Raw genomic sequence first — 10,583 nt, 5'->3', positions numbered from 1 at the left:
TTCTACACCTGAAAAAAAATTGCTTCAAAATCGAAGCATCGAAACATGGAAACATTAAAATCCCAATTTTTTAAATTTTATTTCAGAATGGATCGAGACATAAATAGAACCGCCGAAGTTTCCCGACCGGCAATCGTAAACCTTCGAACTTTCAAATTCAGAGGAGGAGAAATGAGTTGCGCGCGCAACCCAGTCATGAATATCGTTTCCTACTATATTCACACGGCCATAGACGTTTGATAGTATTGGACCACGTCTCGTTTCAGATCTGAGATCACTGCTCCCAGCAGAGTAGTTTTTTAGAGAGAATATCATCACCTAATCAAAATCAGATTGAGCATGGCCATACCTTCAAATCTGCAGCATTTGCTCATTTTTATGGTTGTTTTGACACGTCTGAGACTTCTACACTTCAAGCGATGCTCGATCCGTCGGCCGTAGGAAATGGAATGGGTTTAATGGAAAGGGAATTAATCCATGTGCATTTTGAGAACAAGGAACCCACGTTTCGGCCTGGAATTCCAACCGTGGATTCTCGATTTCCTAGCGACAATAATTTTTCACAAAATAGAAACGTAAATGATTCTGATTCAGGCATTCAAAAGACAGTTTCCCGACTTATTAGGGCTGTAGTTGTTGAAACAAATGCCAACGGACAATTAGCCGACAGGGAGATTTTGGTTTTAAAGCGTTTTTGCGAAATGACAGATAATGAGGGAAATATCAACCGAAATATTCAGGGAAATAATCGAAGCATGAATCGTGCCTCTTTTCGCTCAAATGATTCCCGCGGTTTTAAATTATCCGGTCGGTATTCGAACTTTTGACTACACGGAGAATGGGTTCGTTTTTCTCCTGGCGTGATGGAGACTCAGCGAAATCGACAGTCCTTTTTGAAATTCTTGGAGTCAAAGTCAAAATACACAGTGAATTCGAAAACCCGATAGGGGTTACTCTGATTCGACGGTGACATGTCCATAAAAATCGGTCGCATAGTCACTTCATGGAAAATCTCTTTTCCAAAAGCAAAGAGGAATCCTGAACAGTTTTCATTGATACTAAAGGATTATTTGAGTACAAGCGAAATACATAGAGACTTATTTTTGCGTGTTTATAAACAATATTCGAGGATCCGTACAAATCATAGTACCTCGTCAAAAAAAAACTCGTGACATACGTGGAGGAACTTCTCGTGCGCTTTACGATACAATGGGGGCGTTCAAAAAGCCCAAGCTGATCTTCTCCTTGAGGGTCATGAATTGAAACTCGAGAAGAATGAAACTCTTACGGAGTTCACGTGTAGGGCTAGACTCATATTCGAGCGTATGCAGTACCCGCCAGAGTTCAGGAAACAGCTTAAACAAATCCTGCAAAGTTTAATCCGCGATTGACTTTTGACATTTTAAATGTATCCCTTGAAAGCTGTACCGCATGCTTGCATTATTTTAACTAACGTAGCTATCTCTACCAGAGCTCAAATAAGTCACCAATGGCTCGTCCGAGGTCAAGTTCAATAAACTTAAATTAGGTTCAAGAGCGGTTGGAATCAGTTGAAGAACTAGACGAGTATTCGATCGAAGACTTCAATGACAGATTGCAATCCTTTTCAACTAAAGCAGATCGTGAGCCCTAAAAAATAACTTAAGGCTCAAAATTCCAAAACAATGACGCGGTAAAGACTTGCACAAAATTTGAACAAGTTTCAAGGAATGTCAAATCAGGCGAAAATAAGAAATAGAATTAACGTTAGAACCCCAGTTGACGAAAAAACTAAATCGGAGGGAACAAGAGAACCTTTCTATCCGTCCAAACCAATTGTCCAAGATAACAGGGAAAAGTGAATCCTTAGTGACTTTGTTTCGGATTGCTGAAACTAAGAGCAATACTGGTGATATATGTAATCCTTCTTCGTCTTAAAAGTTCGTCGATGTTTAAACGATTTCTACACATCGACCAACATAAAAATTTGGACTGCGTTGACTTTGATGTCAACAAAATAGAAATCAGCGATCCTAACACCCTACCTTTGCGTTTATTGAGCGAAATTTTAAGTAAGTTGGGGGACTATGATCACAAAGTCAAATGTTTCCTACATACAAAACAGGAAACCATTCAAGAAAAATTCCAGCTGAACATGATTTGTGAACAAGATTGGTAAGAGACTAAGTTCAAACTCGTCGAAGATCAACATGACCGATTTTCTGAATGCAATATCAAGAATAAAGAATTGTTTTAGTACCGCCCTACTTACGAAAAAGCTCTGATTTACAACGAACACCCGCGAAAAAAGTAATCAATCCCTGTGACGTGACGACTCTTCTTGTCGAAAAACAATATTTCGCGGGCAGAATATCTTGGTCCTGATAAAATTCTAGGTTGAAAGTGCTATAACAATAATTGGTCAGGTATGTCTCAAGACAGGGCCAGTGGAAGGTAAGCAGAGTTGCAGAATACTCTGCACACCAAGTTTTTTGGTGTGCAGAATTCTGCACGCCAAACATTCTAGAAAAACCCCCCTTTTTCTTATTCTTCTCATTATTACTCGATATGTGACCATGGATAAGTTTGTGATAAAGCGACGAAAGGCAGATGACGATGAACAGAGAAAAGAAAGTGAAAGTGCGAGCGGTGCGAAAACCATCGATGATACGGTTTTAAAACGTTTCAAGCCGTCAATTGAGTGCGATAAATCGAAGTCTTCTGTCATAACCTCCAAAGCTAACAGCTCAGAGGCTACTCGTAAGTATTCTGTATAGAATTTTTTTTTTAGAAATATTTCGATCAAACTCCCCGGTGAAGCATCGACATCTTTTCCACAACACAGCTGTGCTGTGGAATGTGTTATTAATCGAAAAAGTAGAAAATATATACGCTTTACGTGTTAAAGTCCATAAGACACTAAAGTTATTTGATTCACAACTGAAAGCAGAAATTGAATTGAAAATGTTGAAAAGTTCAAAATTTAAAAATTTGAGCCTAATGAAAATTATATGGCATGTCGATTGCTTTTTCATAACTAGGTTTTTATTAATCTTTTAGACGCTAATGTCCCAGCGGATGCAGCAGATGCAGCAGATGCTAATGTCCCTGGTTGGAACTGAATAACAAAAACAAAGCGGTTTTCCGGATTTGCTCCGATGCGTATGGACAGCAGTTGGTATTTCTAAGCAATCTTCAACATAAGCGATATGTAGCAGCGTGGATTGTACACGGATTTTCCACCTGGACTAGTGGTAAAAAAAGAATCGAAAATCATTCAAAGAATGAATTTTACGCATTAAGTGCCAAAGCTTTGCGTCATCTTAATAAAATCAACTTCATTCAACATTTATCCACTGGACTTGAGAAGCAGATGATGGATCACCGCACAGCACTGCGCAAAATTTGTATCACTCTGAAGGTATTGGCTCAGCAAGGACTTCCCCTCCGCAGACAAAACAACGACGAGTTTTCGAATTTCATTCGATTCCTGAAAGCGCGAACAGAATATGTGACTGAGCTGGAAGCGTCGTTGAATCTGAGCGGCCATAAATGGCTTCACCACGACATTCAACATGAGATTTTGGATTTAATGGCTGAGGAAGTCATGTTGACTAATCTTAAAGAGATGAAAAGTGCTGAATTCTGTGCTATTTTGCTGGATGAAACTGCTGATTTATCAAGGACGAAGCAAGTTTCAATATGCTTGAGAGCTGTGTCGAAGAATCTGATTTAGAGCGAGTATTCCCTTGGATTTTATTCAACAACAGATACAACAGCTAAAAGATTATTTTTAATTGTGAGAGATGTGTTTGCTCGATTCAACCTACCACTGGAAAAGTTGAGAGGCTAATGTTATGATGGTGCTGCCAATGTTTCTGGGAAAGTGACTGGTTTACAAACTCGACTCAGAGAAGTGGAACCTCGGGCTTTATTTGTGCAATGCATGGGACACAACTTGAATCTTGTCGTTCAAGGTGGAATCAAAAGGGTTCCTACTGCAAGAAATTTCATCGAACTTGTAAAAGATTTGATTGTTTTCGTGCAAGATTCTCCCAAAAGTTCCGTCGTATTTCCATTGTGTCAGAAATAAAGATATAATATAAGTGTAATAATATGCAATATATAGTGTAATATAATGTAAACAAAGACATATAAATACAATGAAATACATTTGAATAGAAGTTGCGAGTTTTTTATGGAATGTCGAGAAAAGATCCCCCCACACTTACTCTGCACACCACTGAAAACTTTTCCGCCGACCCTGTCTTAAGATGTAAAATACTTTGTTGTATATTGCTAAATATGCGGCAAGGTCAATAACAACCAAAGACCTTTAACCCTTTGTTTACAGACTTATTTGTCCCACCTTCCATTAACATACAGGATCTTTTAAGTCCTATTCAGTTTCTCAACTATTTCTGGCTTTCAAAAAATTTAGTAAAATTCAGGATGATATTTTTAGGTGTTTCTACACGCTCTAATTGTTGTTTATGTCAAACGTTAAAACATTTTTTAAATAAAAGTTGGCATTTGGAAAAAAAAACAGAAAAAAATCTACTTGTTAAAAAATTACTAATTTTGCCACAAATACATTAAAAAAAATCATTGCTGGGTTTAAAAGCTTAGACCATGGCCTTCAAAAAAAAAATAGGTCACTTGGCGGCGGCTTTAAAAAGTTAAATTATTTGAAGACCTGCTTAATGAAAATATTTTCCAGTGATTCATGCAGGCGATTCCATAGAAAAAGTAGAATATTGGATGCTAATTTATATTTATTATACAAAAATAGATCAGAATTACATGAAAACTTAATGTTGCTCATATAAATAACCGAAAATACAAAATAAAGCAAAAAAATTAATGTTCACTAACTGGTGAAAACACTAACGTGGTTTATAGGCAGGGTCTTTTATATCACTGTACCCACTTTTACCGCGCACCTTTCAAAGGTTAAATGAAGAACTAGAGCGCCACTCGCAGGACCTGATCCTATTACCACCTAGATTTTTTAAATGGGGAATCGAACTTTCATATTTTTTCAAAGGCGAGACATTCCATTTTGAAAAATCTTTTGTGCCTTAAAATTCCTTGTCTGTAAACGGAAGGTTCATGGAAAAATTGATTACAAGGCTAAATCACTTTAAGCCCAATTATCCGTTGACACCATCGTTTCTCAAACGCAAACAAAAAGATGAAACTCTAATCTAATTGTCTTTTAGGATTTATAAACTAAGTTTATTCAAACACATAAATAACCCGTTAACTCATCCCCAAAGCAATCCAGTCTTATGACACTAACCCACATTCGGATAGTAGAGTATCGCCATTCTTCTTGAATCGCGGGCGGAAAGCAGTTGTCAAGCACGTGACCAAGTTTCCATAAAAAGTCGACAAAAACTTTTTCAAAAACACAATTGATGAATGGGCAGGACGAATGAGTAAAACTGACGAAATTCGTTATAAAATAGAAAATCAAATTTAGAAAAACTCTGACGAACGTTGAGCCAGTGTTATTTCAGACAGAGTCGAGTCAATAGAGATTAAGTTAGGAACCAAAGTTTATTATCCAAATAAGAAATTGAGTAACAAGGTCGAATCATACTCCAGGTCGAATGCTACGCGCTTAGCAATGTCCGCTTTCAGCTTGAAGTAAAAAGGCGTACCGCCGTCATTCTTCACTTCAAGACTGCGCCACGGCCCCATATCCAGCACGCCAGGAAATCCACCTTTCTGGCCTTGTATCGTAATATACTATTATTTGTGAATCATGTTTATCTTCATTCAAATGTATGACCTTTTCTATTTAATTGTCAAATCCTGAACACAAAACTTTATCCTGTCTCATCCTCCTTACCTATAACCAAAGGTTATCTGAGGATGATACCATATATAAAAATGTGTGCATAATCTTATTATATGCCATTGGGTATCTTAATATTTAACTAACACAATTTGTAATATTTCCTCTATATTTTCATTGATTTGTCCTTGATTTTTAGTTAAAATATTATTTTAAATTAATTTTTGAGTATTTGATGTTCAAGGTTGTATGCAAATCCCATCCCCGTATAAATAGTAGAGTTCCGTGGGGCGCCGTCAAGCCATACTATATTGAACAATTTCACGGACCCGCTGGGTGAAGATTTCAATGCGCTACTGGCTTAAAATTCGTAGCATGTGTGCATACGTATAGTTACCTCTACAATGCCAGCAGCTGACTCGTAAATCGTGCAACGTCGCAATTTAAACCTAACCATCGCGGATCAACTGTGCAAATCACACTTACGTATAGTTCAAAACTTCCCGAGCGTGTCGTGCCAACCGCACTTAAAAAACATATGACCACCGATGTAAATGCGCGTCAAATGTAAATAAGTAATTATTGAACAATTAATAGTTTGTTAATAACGGAAAGGATGTTAAAATTAAAAATCGCTGTATAAAAGCGAAAGTTTCCAATAAGTGTGGTTTCAAGTGTATAGTGTACAAGACTTTCAGAGTGGGGTAAGTTGTATGTTTATTGTTTTTGTTACGAACGCGTCGAATACCTGTCGCACGCATAGCGTTGGTAAAAGTAATTTGATATTTTCATAAACATACTGCCTACCTCATTCGCGGTGAATAATTTTGTATTCCACAAACATTTCACAAAATCTGGCCTGATTATTAATTATTAATTTGCTCAAGCGACCTGTCAAAACAAAATAATGGAGGCGGCCATATTTTTTTAAGTGCGGTTGGCACGCCACGCTCGGAAAGTTTTGAACTATATGCAAGTGTTATTTTACACATGTGTGTGTGTGCGTACTTCTGGAAACAGAAAAGCGACCGTTTTTGGTGAAGTCCATGCATTACAGATTGGTCTCCTTATATCTATTCTCCATGGAATTATCTATGAAACTAAATGGTGAAAAAATTTGATATATATTGTTTTAATTTGTATTTTCAAGCAGCACTAATACCGACATTTTTTAATTTCTCTATCAAAGCATTTAATTGCTATAAATTAAAATGTGGAGAGTGCCTATGCATTGTTTATGAACTACAGGTTAAAGTAGTCAACTTTGACATTAATTATCTACGCATCGGTATGGTTAACAAAATTTGAAATTAATTTAGCATATAAATAAGTATTTTATTTAGATATAGCTCTTTTTCAAAAAATTCAACCAGAGATTAATCTTTTTACATGCAACCTTAATTCTAACATAATCTCTGATTATTACGTTTTCTATATCCTTTTTACTTTTCTTAGAACAATGTCTTATTTTCTTTGTTTTCATGTAACGGAAATGTTACTTTTTTAATCTGATTATGGTGTAACTATATATGTGACGTGCGCCGAAGAAAGGTTGCTTACTCTGAAAAGTGAGATTTTTCAGGGAAGGGAGAAGATTCGCAAAATCTTCCCTCTCCACTTACCACTTCATTCTTACGCATAATGGAAGGGATATAGATGAGACGCGAAGATGTAGTAGTGAGCGGTGGGAGGTGTTTCACGGGATGTCGAGCGAAAGCCCGATTCCTCGGGACCTACCAACTCTATTATTAGCAAGAAAAACCCTCAACATTTTTTTTCGATGGTTTGATTTGAAAATGAAACAAAAAAACTATTGAAAGGTGTACAAACCTCGATTTCCATTTTTTTTAGAGTAAGCCCCTTTTTTCGGCGTATGTCACATATATTCAGAAGTAACCTGGAAAATCTTATTCTTTCTGAAAAACATTTTTTATTATATGTGTTTTTCTACTAATTTAGTGCAATTTCTGAGAAACTCCGCCTTTTTTTTAGAAAATCATTATTACTTTTTTATAAAATTTTTTTTTTTTTCAAATTGTTAAATATTCGTTTAGAATATAATTTTCCAATTAAAATTGTACATTTTCTACAATAAAAAATGTTTCATATAATGGTTTAATTTTTGTTTACTATTTTTAAAATAAAGTTACTAAAATGATCTCAATTTTTTAGCATACTAATTATAAAATAAGTACATCAATCAAATTAAATTATAACTGTTTTTAAAATTTATTATTTTCATATTTAAAAACTTTTGACTATTGTTATTTATTATTAAAATGTTAATATGTTTGCACTTTTCAATGTATATGTATGCTTTTATACTTTTGGAAAACAAGTCCCTTTTTTTGTCTTTTTACAAGAACCTAAATAACTTTTACACTGTGTCTGCAATTTTGAGATTATTTGTTTATAATTCATGTAACTTTCCATTCTGTGATTCTCGAGTGCGCAAAGGACAAAAATAACATGGAGACTTTGGTATTTTTCGATAGGAAACAAAGACAAGGAGTTAACCCTTTTTTATAAACAAATCATTAAAAGAGTAATATTTTTAGAAAAACATTAATTTAAAAAGGGAGCTCTCGAGAAGCATCAAAGTATGAGATTGAGTTATTAATTGGTTGAAGCAACTTTCTTGCACTTTAAAGTACAATTAATTTGTATATAGAAAATTAATTGTCTCCATGAATACAGTGAAAATCTGCAAAATCCCTCCCTTCTATAGCCCTTTCGAGAATCGACGCCGCACCAGAGGTTGTACAAACAAAAGTGAAGTGGGTTATAACGAGTTAGTTTCCGCCCACCGTCAGCTCCGAAATCAGCGCTATAGAAGAGTTTCACTGTTTATAGATTATACTAGAATTGATACATTTTTTATTAATATTATTTGAAATAATTTCTTTTCAGACTTATCTATTTTTCCTCGTATTTTTCTTAATTTTAGTTTATTCTATAAATAATCCTTGATGAGGAGGTCTAAAGTGGCCTCGAAATATGTTGGTTCCCTAGTAGTATAACAAGAACGGAGAAAGGAAAAAGTGAGAGTTTGGTTTTTGGTTGACTTTTTCTCCTTTTTTCTTTTGGTTACTTTTGTCTTTAGTAAGCCGAAAAGAGCGACAGAGACAGTTTGAAAATCTGTTTTGAATAGAGAATCTTTCTAACGCTAACTTTACATAAAATTATTCCTGATAAAGTAGATTAGTCTTCAATCGTAAATACATTTTTTCAAATTAAGTTCTCAATAATAAACCTCAAAGTCATTACGGAAGTATTTTTATTTAAAAATTAAAAAAAAAATTAATTTTAATAATAGCAATTTTATAAATGTATTAATTTTTTGGATTATTATATTTTCCTTTTTAAAAAATGTAATAATATAAATACATTAGTTCAGTTTCAACCACAAAAAAGTTAAAGTATTTTCGAAATTAGTTTAAAGCTGTTTCTTTAAGAAATGCACATTCTATGTACGGTTATTTTTAGTACTTGTAAAGTAGGGACAATCCTGGTGAAAGTATCAGATAGGACTTTTTTCCGAATCAATCCGAAGTGATCTGAATCATTTCAGAATCTGTATCCGACTCAATCCGACTTCATTTGAACAAATTCAAAAAAATGTATAGATTTTCTTTTATCCAAATTGGTCAAAAATTAATCCGAGTCAATTCCGTTCAATCTGAACTTTTCATCCGAATCAATCGCAACAAAATTTTTGATCCGAATTAATCCGACCTCAGATTCACCTAAAACGATTTTCAATCCGTGTGAATCCAATTCAATTCGAACTCTGATTCATTCGAACAAAAATTCTTTTCGGATTGGTTCAAATTAACTTCGATTGGTTCAGATAAGGATACCGGAATGATTTGGATTGGTTTGAATAGAATTTCTACCCGACTCTTTCGCTAGGGAATTCATCGCTACGACTTTTTACAAAAAAAGCTTATTAGACAGAAATTATTTATTCCTGAAAAATTACATTACAAATCGACAAATTAAACTTTTGAAAAAAAACAACAAAAAGTACAATAAAACGTTCAGTAACAAAATCCCGATACACGTGATGAAAAGTTATTCGTTATAGACAAAGGAGCTTTGACAAAAGAGAATTCACAATGACCAAATTTCAGCTTTCGCTCATGTGACCTTCAATTTTAAAAGCGCAATAAAAAAATGTGGGTGTTGTATAATAACCAAGCGCGTAGCGCGCGATGAGTATGTACACGCGCAGCAGGAAGTTTTTTTCCTTTAATTCGCATTCATTTTCCTAGGTACTTCTTGTATACAGTGTATGTAAACAAATATAATTTGCATTTATTATATTTACCTATTTCAGTTCTTGCACAGTTTGAACGGAAAATAGAATTTTTCATTTTTAATAACATCTTTTATTATTAAAACAAAAATTATGAAAATCATAGGAATATTTAGATGCTAATGTAATAATGACAATGACGATAATAAAAAAAATAAATCAATATTATTATCTCAGAAGGACAATCTTGAGGTAACGACGAGTTATGTAATTATTTGTACTCTGATGACACAATGGAAAATTCATTGGTTACAGTTGTTAACAAAAATTATTCGCTGAAGCATTAATCAGTTTTTCTTGAGCTTTGTGAAAATGAGGAAGGTTCATACCTTCGTTTTCGCTGTGGCGGTCATCATTAATTGTATTGGTAAATATAATACAATAATATATCTATAATTCTTACTGAATTTTATCTAACACATGATTAAATACTGACATTTATTAGAACATTTATCAAAAAGTATGGAGTCATAAATATATAAT

At 34.4% G+C, this 10,583-nt stretch overlaps 1 pseudogene; it reads left to right on the top strand.

Moving 5' to 3' along the window:
• Positions 1-2,555: 2,555 nt before the first annotated feature.
• Positions 2,556-4,072, top strand: LOC117170872 (annotated as a pseudogene).
• Positions 4,073-10,583: the final 6,511 nt, after the last annotated feature.

Source organism: Belonocnema kinseyi, chromosome 4 (genome assembly GCF_010883055.1).
Source record: "Belonocnema kinseyi isolate 2016_QV_RU_SX_M_011 chromosome 4, B_treatae_v1, whole genome shotgun sequence".
NCBI classification, from domain to species: domain Eukaryota; kingdom Metazoa; phylum Arthropoda; class Insecta; order Hymenoptera; family Cynipidae; genus Belonocnema; species Belonocnema kinseyi.
The sequence above is the reverse complement of the archived record's forward strand: the minus strand, read 5'-3'. Positions and strand labels throughout refer to the sequence as shown.